Below are 16738 nucleotides of genomic sequence, written 5' to 3'. Positions count from 1 at the left end.
ATTTCGAAAACAAGCTTCGGTAGAAAGAAAAATCGTTTAATCTGCAATGCTAAAAAACCATTCACTACACAAAGTGATAATAAAACACTATTCAAACCGTTTCCCAAAATCTCACCCAAACTGTATAATCCGACCGTTGAAGTCAAATATGCTAAAGCGAAACAATCAAACAAACGAAATGGAAAGCTTAACTCGCTCAGCAATGGGGAACTTGAAGACAAAGCTACTAACGCCCATCCCACTTCGCGCGAGAAGACAAGTATATGCTGAGCAGCATAAACATAAACAAAGCATAAATCAATTCAACACTGTCCCATTCACTCGGCCCAACCGAATGGATGTTGGTACGCTTATGCTCAATTGCTCATGCTTTATGACTGGGCGAGCCGTGGATGATGAACACGGCAACTATGATGATGCGGCATTTGGCTTCTGCCGGAGATGACGGATGATGACGATGTTGATGACGATGATGCAGCGCATTGAATGCCAGAACAAACGATGAACCCTACGTGAGCGTTCGTATGCCTATATTATGCCCGGTACGTTTGTTATAGATTTCTATGATGGTGATTTTCATCTTTCAATTCCACGCGGGCGCATGTTTACATTCGAATAATAAGGTAGATAGAAGGAAGCCGCTCCGATTCGAGGCGCTGACACTCGAACTCGAACACTGCTATTGCCGCGAAGAATGGCAATGGAGAAATGAGAGTCACTAATGATGATGGTGATGACGACGATAATAGTAATAACAATGAATGACGACACCCGGAGGCGTCGTTGATGTACCGGGGAATCGGTGGGAGAGCCTCCCAGGAAGTGCCAGTCGAGGAATGTTGCGATGAAAGTCATGGGATTTGACGAATAATGATTGAAAGTGAGTGGGCCTATCGTTTTGCAATCATGCGATTGTAGAGGGTGAAAGTGATATCACTGAACCGATTGACTTGATGACTGAGTAAGATGGCAAGGATTGGTGTGAATTATCATTGATTTATGAGCCTCTCAACGGGGTCAAACCGATTGACCTCGGGTTTATTTTTCATGTCCTCGCATTGTTACTGCGAACGGACTGAAGATATTGATTAATAATTTGCGCATCAATCATCGGCAACAGTTAAACAAATTGAATGATACGTAACTCCTTGGGGGAAACGTGATGTAGTAGTCATACCTAATGGACCCTTAACATAAAAACAAATTGAAAAAAAACCGATGGACTATATGATGTATGTAGAACGTTGATTTCGTATCCTTTTTTGAGAAACTAAAAAAAGGGAATAGATCAACTCTTTTACCATTTCTTGAAAGGTATCAGGAATCAGAACAAATTGGCTCAAATGGCACGTTCCTCTTGATATTTTTATATTTGGATTTGGACTTGCATCAATTTGTTTTTAGCATTATTTTCCCGATATATAAGAGGGAAGGATTGAAGGGAAATGGTATGGTTTGGACTAGGAGGATGGGGGAAATCGACGACACAAAAACACAGAAAAGCAGAAGTAAATTCTGCACCCCTAAGGGATGCTGAACAATCTGCTTTAGTGGAAGCAGAAGTAAATTCAGAACCTCTACGAGGTCCCGAACAGTCTGCTGTAAAACCTATTTAGGTTTGTTACTATGTGCGCTCTTTCTGATGAACGATGTACAGTTAATAAAACGTCCAACCTCCGAGAGGATTTAGAGATTTTACAAAAGCGACACAATTCTGCACTCCCGGAAGAATGCAGAACGATTCGCAGTATGTACGAGCAGAAGTAAATTCGGTACCCCATGAAGAATGCCAAACAATCTGCTAAACCCTATTTAAGGTGAATACAGAAAGGATTCATTCACTCCAGAAAGAACGACGAACCCTTCTGACTATAACTCCTTACCACATTGGGTGAGAAACGAGAGAATATCCTTTAATTGTAGCTCCGCATACGGATACGTGGTTGCGTCAATGCGGGACAGTTACATATCAGATGATATGAAGTGCCATAATCGCATTCACATAAATCACACATGGTAAAGCTGGTTCAGGGCCAACGAAATCATTCGTTGCGCCAGCTCTAGCCAACTCATCAGCCCATTCATTTCCAGTAATACCAGAATGGCCGGGTACCCATAAGAATCGCGTAGATTTCTGCTTGGAACACAGTACAGTATCTACCAAGTGAATGAGACTGCTCTAGCCTCATTTCACGACAGTAGACACCAGCACCAGCACGACCATTCAACAGAGAACCGTACCTATGTGTTCATCAAGTTGTCGTTCCAAACAACCAAAGGAAAACAACACGAAGAGGATAGCTGACATTGAATGTTTTAAAAGCAAAACTGCATGTGAGAGTTAGGTCACTAGAAGCGAGTAAATACTCATTCCACGTAACCATTTGAGACCGCAAGCGACTGTGGCTAGTAGCATAATCTAAAGGGTTACTGTTCCAAAGCCCTGTAACCTTAAGACGGTATGCACAAGATAAAGCTTCTTGTTTTAGGAACACATGTAGTGGTTTAATGTACAGTAGCGCCTCTAGAGCAGCAGTAAGAGTTGCTCCTGTCATCGCCATTAGGACCATCGTTTGGAGATGATTTAGCTTTGACTGAACTGTCGGACTTCTCCTTTCTGCCACCATACAAGATATCCATATGCTAAAATTGGTCTAACAATAGTTGTGTAGATCCAATGAATGTATCAGGGTTTGAGTCCCCATGATTTTCCAAAAGCTCGTCTGCATTGGCCGAAAGCCATGCAAGCTCTTTTAATCCTGAAGTCAATGTGAGAAGACCAATTCAGTTTTGAATCAAGAATAACCCCGACGTATTTAACTTGATCGACCACAGTGACCTCTGAACCGAAGAACTGTAACGGACGAGCTCCTGTGATTATCCTACGATGAGTGAAAAGCACCATTGATGTTTTGCCCGGAATTACAGAAAATCCAACCTGACAACACCATAGTTGAACAGATCGCAGGGCTTGCTGCATTAAATCAAAGAGAGTGTTAGTCGATTGCTCAACATTGCGTGTATCCAATTTGTGATACTTGAAGGTATGCCATGACCACGGACTGCTTCCAGAATTGAATTGAAAGACACGTTATCAAAGGCACTTTCAATATCTAGGAAAACTCCCAAGCAAGATTGCTTTTGTGAGAAATCTTTTTCAATGTTGTAAACAACATCATGTAACAGGGTTGTAGTGGACTGGAAAACTCCATCCTTTCCAGGAGACTTGTACGGAGCAAAACTCCCAACTGCCCATCTGACCGATTCAATCGTCACAACGCTTCGAGCAAGGGCCCAAGAATCGTAACTACCTGAAAAGTCTCGGGAAGAGCTATCGGTGATGGCTCCATACATTCTGGAAAGTGAGTGTTAAAAAGATAGTGAAGTACATCACCTTCATCAGACAAGTGTTCACCATCTGAAGTTCTTAAGAAACCGACATTAAAGTCCTTAGACTTCGAAAGTAACTTATTTAATCTGCTAGCCTCGTTGAGACTAGAGACATTTGTGCAGAGGCTTTTCCAACCACTTCGCTCAGACGATCGAAGAGCATTTTTGTAAGCCCTTCGAGCCGACACGAATGCCTCCGACCCATCTCTGCGTCGGTGGTTCCAAGCTCTTCTGCATAGTTTCCTTAGTCTAGCAAGTTCAGCATTCCACCAAGGTAGCTCGCACAATCCGAAGTGGACAAGCCTCTTCATATGCTGCAACTATGAGTAAGTTGTCTCGTCGACCACATTTTCCAAATCAATTGGTGTTTCAATTGTTGGTTGGTATCCGTAAAATCTAGTCGCTAAGCTCTCTTCATAGAGGTCCCACTTTGTAGATTTGGGATTACGATATGTGATAATATCAAATTTAATGTTTGAATGATCAAAGAAGATGTACTTATGATCAGACAACGAAGGTTCGAGCTCATCGGAAACGAGAAATTCACCAACTCATGCGCAATTCTATCAGAGCGGAGAGTTACGTCCAAAACCTCCTCTCTTCCAGATCTCGCAAAAGTTGGACGGTTTGCTGCATTGACTATGTGCAGGTTTGTACTGCTCACAAATTCCATCATATCAGAGCCTCTCAAATTTATATCTGTGCTGCCCCAAATGATATGGTGAACATTTATGTCACTGCCGATTACAAGCGGTAAATCAAATAACAAGTTTATATGAATAAGCTGTTTTCGTAACAAGTGCAGTTATAAGTTAACAGTTAAAATATCAAGTATCAAAAGAGGAAATAGTTTAGATACGATATATGGAATACAAAACAGTGTTGATTTAAAAACTGTACACAGGTAATTCCGTCCGTGTACGTATACTGATTTCGATACTTCCATCGCTTCCAGCAGTGTGGCTAATTTATAAATACGAAAATGTGTTCTTGGCCTTACTCATATCCAGAGTTGCAAATTGTCAATCATGGCAAATGATCTTGACAGACTGACTAAAATCATCATCAACTGTAATCGGTACGGTCAAAGTGTCTGTCAAATGAGATACTCGATAGTTCTATGACCAAGTAGAAGTATACTCAGTCAAAGACAGACGACTTTTTTGTTTTCTCTCTCATTCCTATTCTCTGTTGAAATGAAAAAAATCCATGAGAGTACAAACATAAACATAAATTGATAAAGTTCATTGTTTTTTGCGGAGTTTATTGGTGTAAATGAATTTAATTCAATGTTTATGCTGCTTGATTAATATTTAGTCACATCGTAATCAAGCAGTGACAGGAGAAATGAATATATTATCATTCGCATCAGCAATCAATGAGCGTCCTGGTGAGTATAATATCGAGAGAATTTATATTATGACAGATCGGCTCTCAGACACTCAATATATGATGATTGGTAGAGCCTGGTTGACATCAGTCCAGTGACATAAGCTTTCCAATCTTCGTCGTGCAAAGCTGCTAGTTGATAGTGACATTTAGCAGCTCAGTCATATCCAAAAGCTGTAGCATGTGAACATCATAGCATCAAGTTGAGTTAACATAATATGATATCAATGGAAAAATTGATGTGCTAAATTCAAATTAAGATTTCAACCTGATGTTGCTATCAATGTGCTATTTTTTGCGTCCACTTAATCCGAGTCCACACGCATCACTATGCACGAATGTATCAGTAGTAAATGTGTTTAAAATACATTGTCATGGAGCTCGAACAGTCTTTCGAATTTATCAATAATCAATGAATTCATAACTTCCTAGCAAACAAACAAAGCAACGAAAAGGGACCTCTCGATTGAACAACTAAAACCACTCGTATATTTGAATAAAAACTAACTCATATTGCTTAAAGAATCAACTCGTTCGATTTTTTTGCAGTAATAGAAAAAAACAACATCTAGAAGCGTTGTACGAGGTGTGCATCATATCACTTTCCAAGCAGCGCTTCACCACCTGCGTGTGGGAAACTGCGTCTCTGCGATAAGCAAAAACTACTGCATTACAGTCACACAAACTCATAAATGTGACCGGCAATCGTGCCGAAGCCGAAAAGGAGCGAAATGTAATAAAAAGTAAAACAATTCTCATATTTTATTCATATACTCCGCTTTGGGCGCCTTAGACAGCAGCGGACCGCTAGGTTGCATCGAAAGCACGCACTCACGGTGCAGTCAGGGTAGGCTTCACATTGAAGATGCGATGCGAGCTGCATTTTTCCATCCGTTCCATATGAAGATTTGCTCCGTGAACTTCAGCCGCCGGAGAAAAGGCGTCCGACATTATATGGGAGATTGCTCATCGGGATCTGCCTCCTTGCACTCATGACCGGCGACGAGATAAAAACCGAAAAATGTTTTGGTAATCACGGCGAGCCACTTGGTGGGTACGTTTTCGAATGATAATGAGAGAAATTGGTGTATCTTAAGTACATGATCCTGTGCACTTTAATGCTGGACGGCAAACGCTGCTAATGCAAGTCAAAGTGCTCGAAAATAACAGCCAAAATGTGGCGCAATTCGACAAAAATATGGCAGATGTATTTATTTTATTCAACATGATTAATGTTGTGGGTAAATGTTTCATACTTTTATTGCTATCGGCATCAGAAGCAAAGGAGAAATTAATGGTACTTACCCGATTGCTCCGGGAGCTCGGCTCCATTTAAGAGTGGTTTTTGTTTTTTGTTAGCTTGCAAATTTTTTTATTACATTTCACATAAGCTTATCTGGAAATAAAAGAAACAGAAGATTAATATTAGGATAATTGTGATTTTGTGTAGAAATGGAAAATGATGGCTTAATTTAAAAAATACGTTACTTTCATACGGCAGCAATAACACAAGTTAAATATTTTGTTAGAATATAATCGTATTATAATCGATAGGTCCTAATCAAGACAGTATTTAGAAAATGAAATCACTTATACAAAAATGGGAATGGTTTTGCAGTATCCGAAAACAACACTAATGCAACTGAATACTGTATACGTTTATGATATTTCATGTTTTCGTGTAATATTACAACTCTAAGAACGACACCGATATTTTTATGGTATTATATCGTAATCACTGCACATCAGTGAGTAGTGATGTGTAGCAATTTCGATGTAATAATCAATTGTAAGATAGCTTTTTGGTCAAGCGTTGCTCAACAAAATATTTATTTTGCGTTAAAGATCGACCTTTCGAAGAAATATCTCTTCATCTTCAAGACAAAAAGACAACAAATATTTATCGTCAATTGGATTCGAACATTGCTAATAAACGAAAACCAACAGCCACTCCACATTGATTATTTAATTGATTTTCAATCTAGATTGATATGCGTGACTGTTGCAGAATAGCTGTTCCCGTTTTCGACAATCTACTTGCCGAAAAATATTTGTTGTCGTTTTGCCTAAAGATATTCCTTCGAAACGTCTAATCTATATATATATATATATTCAACAATGATTGTGGGTATATATATGGATGTCAGTTTGTATGTTTGTAACGCGATAACTTCGGAACTACTGAACGGATTGCCACCAAACTTGGCACAGGTACTTCTTGTATTTCAGAGATGGTTTAGGGAGTATATTTATATGGGAGGGAGCGTAGCAAGTGTCATAAGAGGTCATGGAAAAATTCATATAACGTGACATAAATCGATACGTTTTGAAGACCGTAGAACCATTTTGCATACCTTAGATATGACTATATAGGGGGTGGATGTAGCAAGTGCCTTTAAATAGGGGGGTGTAATGTTTAAAACGGCATAATTCCGAAACTACTGAACGGATTGCCACCAAACTTGGCACAGATACTTCTTGCTCTTCTGAGATGGTCATAAGCGTGTTTCTATGGGGGGAGGGAGCGTAGTAAGTGTTCTTGACAGGGGAAGCTAATGAAAAAAGTTATCTAATTTGACGAGAATCGATACTTTTTTAAGACCATAGAAACATTTTGCATATATACCAGATATGATTATATGGGGGTGGATGTAGCAAGTGCCTTTAAAAAGGGGGGTGTAATGTTTGTAATGGCATAACTCCGGAATTACTGAACGGATTGCTATCAAACTTGGCACATGTACTTCTTGCTCTTCAGAGATGGTTATAAGAATATTTCCATGGGGGAAGGGAGCGTAGCAAGTGTCCTTAACAAAGGTGGTCATTAAAAATATTATCTAATTTGACGAGAATCGATACTTTTTGAAGACACGTTTTGCACAACTTAGATAATATTATAAGGATATTCTGTTAGGAGAAGGTGTAGTAAGTGCCTCTAAGAAAGGAGTGCATTTTTTGTAACGGCATAACTCCGGAACTATTGCACGAATTGCTATAAAATTTGGTACAGTTATTTCCTGTTGTTCAGAAATAGCCATAAAGGTATTTTTATAGGGGAGGAAGCGTAGCAAGTATCATTAACAGGAGGGGCCAAGGAAAAAAATTTCATAAAATTTGACAAGAATAGATAATTTTTGAAGATCATGCAAACATTTTCCATGCCTTAGATATGATAGATATGGGGAGTGAATGTAGCAAGTGCATTAAAAAAGGGGGATGTAACGGCATAACTCCGACACTACTGAACGGATTGCTATCACACTTGGCATAGCTGCTTTTTGCTCTTCAGAGATAGTTGTAAGCGTATTTTTATGGGGGATAGAGCGTAGCAACTATCCTTAACAGGGGAGACCATAGATACTTTTTGTGCAACTTAGGGTATTCGTGTGGGGTGGATGTAGTACGTCCCTCTAAAAAGGGGATGTAATGTTTGTAACGGCGCAACTCCGGAACTACTGAACGGATTGTTATCAAATTAGGCACAGATACTTCTTGCTCTTCAGAAATGATCATTATGGCATTTTCAGGGAGGAAAGTGTGTAGGAAGTGTCCTTAACATGAGGGGAGAGGGTCAATGACGAAATTTGAATAGAATCGACATTTAGACTAGAAGGAGGGGTTTTTGAAAATAAATTTTAATCTCCCAGTTTTTATAAAACAAGAGAGTGGCAAGAGTTTCAAGGTCGAATTTTTCTTTAAATAATTACAAAATATCTAGTTCCATTTTGCCGGGGAATTCAAAGAACTAAGGGAAAATAATCTTTGTCTGCCTATGAACGTGAGTGTATTCAAGTCTCAGCATAACTACAAAACAACTAAACGAATCGCCACCAAGTTTGGCACATGTACCAAAGGTGGGAATCGATATTTTTTGAAAAGCACAGATACTTTCTACACTACTCAGGGTAATCATGGAGGAGATCTGTAGTAAGTTCACTGACAAAAAGGAAGTTAAAGCAAAATATACTATAAGGTTATTTTGAGGGTGAGAGAGAGTAGCAAGTGCCCCGAACATGGAAAGTGTAAAGGAAAATGGATCGGGTTTTACGAAAAATTGGTACTTCTTTACGAGTACAGTATATTCCTAGCAACTGAGAGAGGTTCACAAATATATTCACAAGAGGAAGGGGAAATAAGTATTCTCAACATTGATCTGAATTGACGAAATTATACAATCAATGTGCATTTTATTATGTAAATTGAGAAAACTGTCAACTCAATGTGATGGAAATAGGATTACAAAAACATTTGTATTAACTGAATCATTATTCTATAGGTTTTCCTCTCCGATGAACGACCAAAATGGTTAAAACCTTGGTAAAATAAATTATATAAAAACGTCATTCTATAGTACGCATCAAAAATCATTATCAGATGGAAAATTTTGAACAATTCATGTTGTCATAAAATTTTTATCAAGAGGAGGGAGTTGTAAGTGATTATATCCATGGAAGTATTGTAGATCGATTGTGACGAGGAAGTACGGAAGTACGTTACAAGCACATATAGATATAAAACTCGGAGGTTACTAAGAAGGTATTTATAGAGAGAAAGGTGCTTTAAATGTTCCTAACAAAAGGGTTCAAATATAAAAATGACCCAATTTGTCGAGAATACCATGAAAATTATGATTATTGTGAGATCTGAGATGGGACACTGATCATTCGCAGTCTGAACATGAACGGAGTACTGTTCGATCGGGTTTCCGTCTAAGTTATGTTTCACTACAAGAGTATTTCACTGAGCAGGACAACTTCGAGAATTTTTTTCGGCCTTCCCTTCACGAAACATTTCCGAGCAACGCCGAGTAATTCAGCTAGTTTCTACTAAAAAGACATCTGAATCAAGATTTCGAACAGTATTATATACCTAGAGCAAAACCCTGTTCATGTTCATGCTGACCGTTTTGACAATGACTGGCATTTAGGGGAAACTAGGGAATTTTGATACTTATACTTATACGAAACATCTGCCACCGTACAATCTCAGCTTCAATTAATTTTCTCATTAGCGTCGAGCCGATCTCAAGGATTTTATGATCTCTGTGAAAATCAAATGAGTTTTCAGACTCAAAAAGTGCTTTTGTATTTTCAATATTTTTACAGAGATGGCATTTGACTAAAGTGATACACCAGTGCGTATGTTTCATTTATACACTGCGGATACATTTGGTGTGCTCCACACAAAGTGGAAAGCGCACTTCTTCACAGTGTTCATTAGACAGACTTTGAGTGCGTGCTTGTATTGAAAGAAACTGGTACGAGAGAACCACATTCACTTCGCATGAGTCTCTCTCACGTGCTCTCGCCTAAATACGCCCAAGTCATCACTGGCGCGTTATGGTGTGCGAACACATCTGTGTACTTCAATTAGAGTAGATCTGGCCTTGCTATGAAAAACTTGCAAGGAAAAACGAAAATTCAACGATAAATTGTTTTATTTGCTGATTTTGCGTGTCCCATGCTTCTTATACGCAAACCATACACCAGAGTGCTCACCTCTGTGAAAGGATCTGCATCAGCGATGCCAACCCTACAGATTTATCCGTAGATCTACGGATTTCAGTGTTTTCTACGGATCTACGGATGAGCCTTTTAAAATATACTAATTTTTCCTTAACTCTCCAGAAATTTTCAGATTTCGCATTATTTCTCCAGATATCTACGGAGAATTATAAAATCACGCACTTTTTCTGATAACTGCCAATAAATCAGTCAACATTCACCAAAAGAAAGATTTCGACTGATTCGATGCTCACTAAGAGTCATTCATAGCATTAATTAAAATGAAAATGTTTTTTCTTTCGTCTGATGTTAAAATCAATACTTCAAAATTTATTCATTAAAGTTCGTCTATTCGTCATCGATCACTCATTTCTGGAATCCTGTCTCTATGGCTTAGAGCTTCTAGCTGTTAAATTTAAACATATGAGTATAAATACACTTGAAACCAAATCTACGGATAATAAATACGCGCACTCGTGATGCGTGCAGACTTTATATAACAGTGGTGTATATGTGTGAAAGAGAAGAGCTCTCGTTGAAGTTGTCAAGTGGCGTGGATTGCTCTTTGCACTTTCTGGATTCTGGAACTAGATTCTTAGAATTAGTATCATGGCTAGAGTTTGGAACTGAATTTAGTTGTTCAATTGTTCGAATCCAGAATTACGATACAAAAAATTCAATTCCAGACTTCTGAAATGAAATTCCTAATATGAATTTTAGATCTGGAGAATTCTGCATTTAGAACCTGAATTCTGCAAATAAATTCGGAACTCGAATTCTGTAACTACAATTTGGAACTGACCTTTTCTTAATTCTGTTTCGGAATTCAAGTTCAGAATTCCGTTCTAGAATTAAATTTGGTTCAATCGATTAATAAAGAAATATGTGAACACTAGTCAATGACGTTTACAAAAGGCAGAAGTGGAAAAATCAACAAACACTGCTACATCTTCTTCTTTTGCTACTTTTGGGTGACGTCAATGTACTTAATCATACAGATACTAGTAATTTTCGTTCATTGTCCAATAGACTTCACTACTTTCCCCTCGGCGTATGACCATTATTGGTTAAAACCGGGGTGAATTATAATAACATTAGCAATAGAGTTTACTTACATTGACTACTAATGATAGCCTCGCGACATAATTTACCTTCTTTATTAAGATAACTTTTGGCACTAATTTGAGCTCAATTTTGATACCAATTCATTCAGATTGATTCATCAGCAAAAACACATTTGGACGTGATCATCGGTCAATCTCTGAAACAATTATGCGGATAGAAAAAATTGATCTGTCTATTACGTTACTTGTGCAATTATATCTCCAAAACTTGAAATGTCAGCCAAATGATCTACAAACTCGATCCACAACTCAATTTTAGTCTCGAGAAAATTGAGCGGTAATGGAATTGATCGTTTACATCACTTATGCCATTATATCACCGGAACCGTACGTGACATTCATTTGAACTTCAAACCAGTTTTGAATCAATAGTTTTTTTTTACTAAACGTGCCTAAGCTTGTTGCAATCGGTTTAGCTATTGAAGATAAAATTTGGATAAAAGAATAAAATGCTTTTTGTCGGTTCCGTCACTCATGCCATTTTATCTCCGAAAACAGAAGTGACAGCTATTTTTATTTATTTATTTTTCGTCAAACTATAGTAGACCATTACATTGTACTGATTACATTTTAACACGTGTGATATTTTCTAAAATAAACAATAATGTGCATTATGTTCTAGGACCTAGGTCGTATTGAATTAAAATATTGTTTGACTGGGCCAAATTTAGCATAGTTGGTACGATAATGACTTGTATAGAATATAGCTCGGTTTCGTAATTGTCGGGAAGGTATATAAAAATTAAGTTTAGACAGAAGTCCAGATGAATCAATCCGATGTGTAACGATGTTATGTATGAATGAAACCATTAATTGTTCTCGACGCTCTTCTAGTGTGTGGATGTCAATGAGCATGCAACGAGCTTTGTATGAGGGTAGAGGAAATCTTGCCCAACCTAACTTACGGAGTGCAAATAATAGGAACTGATTCTATACGTTCCTTGTGAGTGATTGAGAATGGGGACTAAACAATGCTACAATATCCAAGTATAGACAATACGTAGGCAATATATAATGTTTTAATCGTGTAAGGATCGCGAGAATTATAGCTGAAGCGTTTTATAAATGGAAGCATGTTATTAGCTCCGCCTATTATCGTATTATAGTGATCGATGAAAGTCAACTTTTTATCTAAAATTACTCCTAGATCTCTAATTCTGATACATCTTTCTACTGTTTGATCGCCTAGTTTAATTGTGATATCTGGTGTGTGGTTTCCTACTGAAAGTTATAACTTTACATTTATTGACGGCTTTTGTTACACCCGACATGGAACGTTTGCACTTCATTTTGAAATACCACCTTGTCTACATCAGTTTTTATTTCCAGAAAGAGCTTCATGGCATCGGCATAAATCAAAACTTTTGTGTGTTTTAAAATAAGAGATATATCGTTTACAAATAAACAGAATAAGGGAGGGCCTAGATAAGAACCTTGTTGAACTCCTGAGGTTACTAGGACATGGTTGGATATCCTCCCTTTAAATCGAACCATTTGCTGACGATCAGTTAGGTACGACTCAAGCCATTTGAGTAGTTCAGAACCAGTTCCTATTTTTTGTAGTTTGAATAATAACATAGGTATATCAATGCGATCAAATGCTTTGCTGAAGTCAGTATAGAGAGCTTCTATGTAATTACCCTTATCAATAGCAGCCAGTGAGTAATTGACAAATTCGAGTAAATTTGTATTAGTCGAGCGACCCTTAAAAAATCAATATTGCATATTAGTGATTCTATTTTTAACTTGATAAAACATTTTTTCATTGATTCGCTTCAAAAAGTTTAGGAATGCAGGAGATAATTGCAATTCCTCGATAATTACACACATCTGATTTTTTTCCACTTTTGTAAATCGGGACCAAATAGGATTCCTTCCATAATTTAGGGAAAATACCGGTGCTTTATTGAAAAGCCAAAACAAGGGTGTGGCTAGTTCTAACGATAGTTTTTTCATGAATACGCGGGAGGAATCCCATCAGGTCCGGGACGTTTAGAGATATCTAATTTATTGAGCGCTTGCATAATATCTTGGACACTAATGTGATGAATATTAATGTCACAAGCATGTTCAGGGAAGAAATTAAAATATTCACGGTCTCGTTCCTCTTCGGGAAACGTAGTAAAGGTTTCTTGGAAGTAATTTGCAAATAGTGTACAAATATCTTCCGAGTTGTCAGCAGTCTTACCCTTGAAAAACATTTTTGAAGGAAAACTATTAGATTTCAGTTTTTGTTTTACGTAATTGAAGAATTTTGATCGTCGAACTTGACAAATGCCCCAATTGTAGCTTTCAAACGTGCCTAAGTTTTTGGAATCGGATCGGCAATCTCCGAGAAAAAATGAGCGTGCATTTGCCGGTTACGTCATTTGTACCATTATATCTCCGAAAGTGACAGCTATTTGATCTTGGAACTTCACCAATGGCCCAGTAGTAGCTTTCAAACGAGTTTAGGTCTAAGTTTGTTGAAATCGGCTCAGCCATTTCCGAGAAAATTGAGCGATAAAAAATAAAGTGTGTTTTGTCGGTTACGTCAGTTATACCACTGTATCTTCGTAACCAGAAGTGACAGCCATTTTATTCTCGAACTTAATCAATGGCTCTATAGTAAGTTTCAATATAATTTGTTGAAATCGGTTCAGCTATCTCTGGGAAAATTGAACCTTTTAAAATACAACGCGTTTTGTCGGTTACGTCACTTATACGTGAGTTTCCATGTAGCATGAGTTCATCCAGTGTACCGTCAAAAAACCGGTAAAAGTTCAAGTTTGAGGATACATAACCTACAGATATATAGAGTCGTTCAACAAAAATTTAAACGCCGAAAAAATTATCAGTATTTACCATTAGAAGCTCAAGAAGTCGACAATAAAATGGTAATTCTTTTGTGCAAAATAGATAGATTGTTTATTCAAAAGCCATTGATATTGGTAGGCGGTTGGCGGATTTCTTTTCCAATAACAAGTCAAATGGGTTTTCACATAGGGTAACGGCTCCTTCTTTCATCTGAGCTCCTAATTCCATCCCACCCCTTCATATCATTACATGAATCATATGTTTCAACGTACCTGAGCCAAACTGTGAAATGTTTTAAAACGAATATTTATTTAATATGAAAGTTTTTTTACACTTTCTCAACAAAAAATGGTTTAAAATCATTCAGGGAACGTTCGTTCCATAAAAAATAAATTCGCTTTCCAATTGAGAAAACATTTTCGTCTCAAGTTTTACAGTTCGTCATGTTTCTGAATATTTACTAATTGATTCGTCTCTAAACGATCACCAGACGAATTGATTCGTCTCAAAACGTGATCACCATTTTACATAACTACACCACTATTCAATGTTGGATGACTTCATAATTAGTAATGTTCACTTTTCACTTGTTCATTCAACGATTGAAAAAATCTAAAATTACCCGCTAGACAATAAAAATCTTCAAAATCTTATTTCGTACCGCAAGGTTGCCAAGTTTTCTCATGATGCTATGCAAACAAATTTTTTTTATTCTTTTGATTACCATCAGCAAGCGTTTTTTGATATTTATATAACTTAAATATTCTATATAATGGATATCGTCATGCACAACTGAACAAATACAATTCGAACACAACCAAAGAGGAAAAAGCAGGACACTTTCTTCTAGACAGAATACAGAGCTTGTTTTATAACTCGGTACACAATAATAAACTTTGGCCGATAAATTTTGCTTCAATCCATTCTCAGTTCAATCGTACCGCATAATCAAAGTAAGTGTGGAAGCCAATGCAAGGCATCCAATCCAAGTATTCTTTAGCTTAAGCTGAGCAGGTTCACACCTCAGGACGAATCGAAGAGAAGAAACATAAGTCCGAAGAGTGATTGCGGTTTGTAACGTTTTCAGTGTCGTTCGTCCTAAGAAGTTCTCACATTTCCTGCCCGATAATTAGCATGAGAAATTCATGGTACCGAACTACTGGTGATACCGGCCAAGCCTCACTCATTGGTGGGGAGTCTTTCGATGCAAGGTGACGACCCATCGTTGATAATCGATCGCTATACGATGGCAGCTTCCCAATCTTTTACCGTTCTCCCATAATAACCGCATAATATGGTTTACCTTGTTTTTTATTTCGTGCCCATCACCTATCATCATGCTAGTGGCCAACTTTACGAAGCTTGCCAGTCTCAGCGGGATCATCAGAGGCTGCTCACCGCCGTAAAACTTAGTTCGTAAGAGACTACCACAGAAGAACCGAAAGTAGCATGAACGCGGACAAGGTGCGAAATCATCTTCTTTTCTTTATCATAGTTTTCCTTCCATTTTGCCCTGTGTGCGTTCTCCGCCACTTTTTGTTTGCAGATTTACACCTTTTGATACAGTTATTTTAGGTGTTGGTGCAGATTTACCCCCATTTCCCCGGTACTTCAGTCCTTTTTTCGCAAACTACGCTCTCGCGGGAGGCACAGCTAGCTTTGGCTAGTTCTCAGGTCTGCACACTGATCGGTGCGACACTTAATATCATCATCTTGGCGTGGAGGGAAAAGTCTTTGAAGTAATTTATTGAAGGTCCAGCGACCTTCTGTGGTGCCATGATAAGCAATGATTAAAAGTTTCCGGAGTCGCATTATTCCTAAGAGCTGGAAAAATGCAATTTATAGGAAAGTCTTTAACACAAGCTCTATGAGAAAAGTAATCGATTTTGGCAAGGTTCAATTTTTGTGCTGTTTACCCTAGAACGACCAACCGATATATGTTATATGATACCAGCTGTGATGTGCTCGGCTTCAATTCAGATATGTTGGTCATCAGGTTGCTGTCAATAGTGCTTATTACGTGTAGAGGTGGTAAACTGACACATGAAGAGTAACCGATCAACACCCCAGGTCGTTGACATATAACCCAGAAAGCGGATTGAATCGTAAACATCTTTAGTGGAAAGTGCAGATGAACTTGATGGATTGGAATAGTCGGTGTCATCATGCATTATTCAAACTGTAATGTGTTTATAAAACTTTTTTGTATGCATTTTGAACATTTTTCTAACGAAAGTGGCCCTGTTAGAGAAGATTAATAAAAAGTAGCACAAACAATGTCTGTAACACGATCGACTTGCAGTGCCATTGCATATAAAATCTGATGTAGGTTTACTACCAGACCAAAACTGATTTTCAACCTCGCCGTGAAGTGTTAGTCATGCAACATGTCGGTTAAATTATACCAAATCGTTTGAACAGTATTTTTTATACTTTCTTGTACATATGAAATGCGTTGAGTTTTGAATTGTACTAATGTAAATTGTCTATTAACATATACAAGGTGAGATGAAAAAACTGCAACCAACTTCAGAC

General features: G+C 37.9%; 1 protein-coding gene across 5 annotated transcripts in view; it reads right to left on the bottom strand.

Annotated features, from left to right (window-relative positions):
* Positions 1–16738, bottom strand: part of LOC131431618 (serine proteinase stubble) — a 409964-nt gene that overhangs the window by 216461 nt on the left and 176765 nt on the right. For all 5 annotated transcript variants that reach the window (XR_009229703.1, XM_058597443.1, XM_058597444.1 and 2 more), the window contains one exon: positions 6085–6175. The gene's annotated coding sequence lies outside the window, so the exon portion shown is untranslated. The remainder of the gene's footprint in view (positions 1–6084; positions 6176–16738) is intronic.

The sequence above is a fragment of the Malaya genurostris genome, chromosome 2 (genome assembly GCF_030247185.1).
Source record: "Malaya genurostris strain Urasoe2022 chromosome 2, Malgen_1.1, whole genome shotgun sequence".
NCBI classification, from domain to species: domain Eukaryota; kingdom Metazoa; phylum Arthropoda; class Insecta; order Diptera; family Culicidae; genus Malaya; species Malaya genurostris.
The sequence above is the reverse complement of the archived record's forward strand: the minus strand, read 5'-3'. Positions and strand labels throughout refer to the sequence as shown.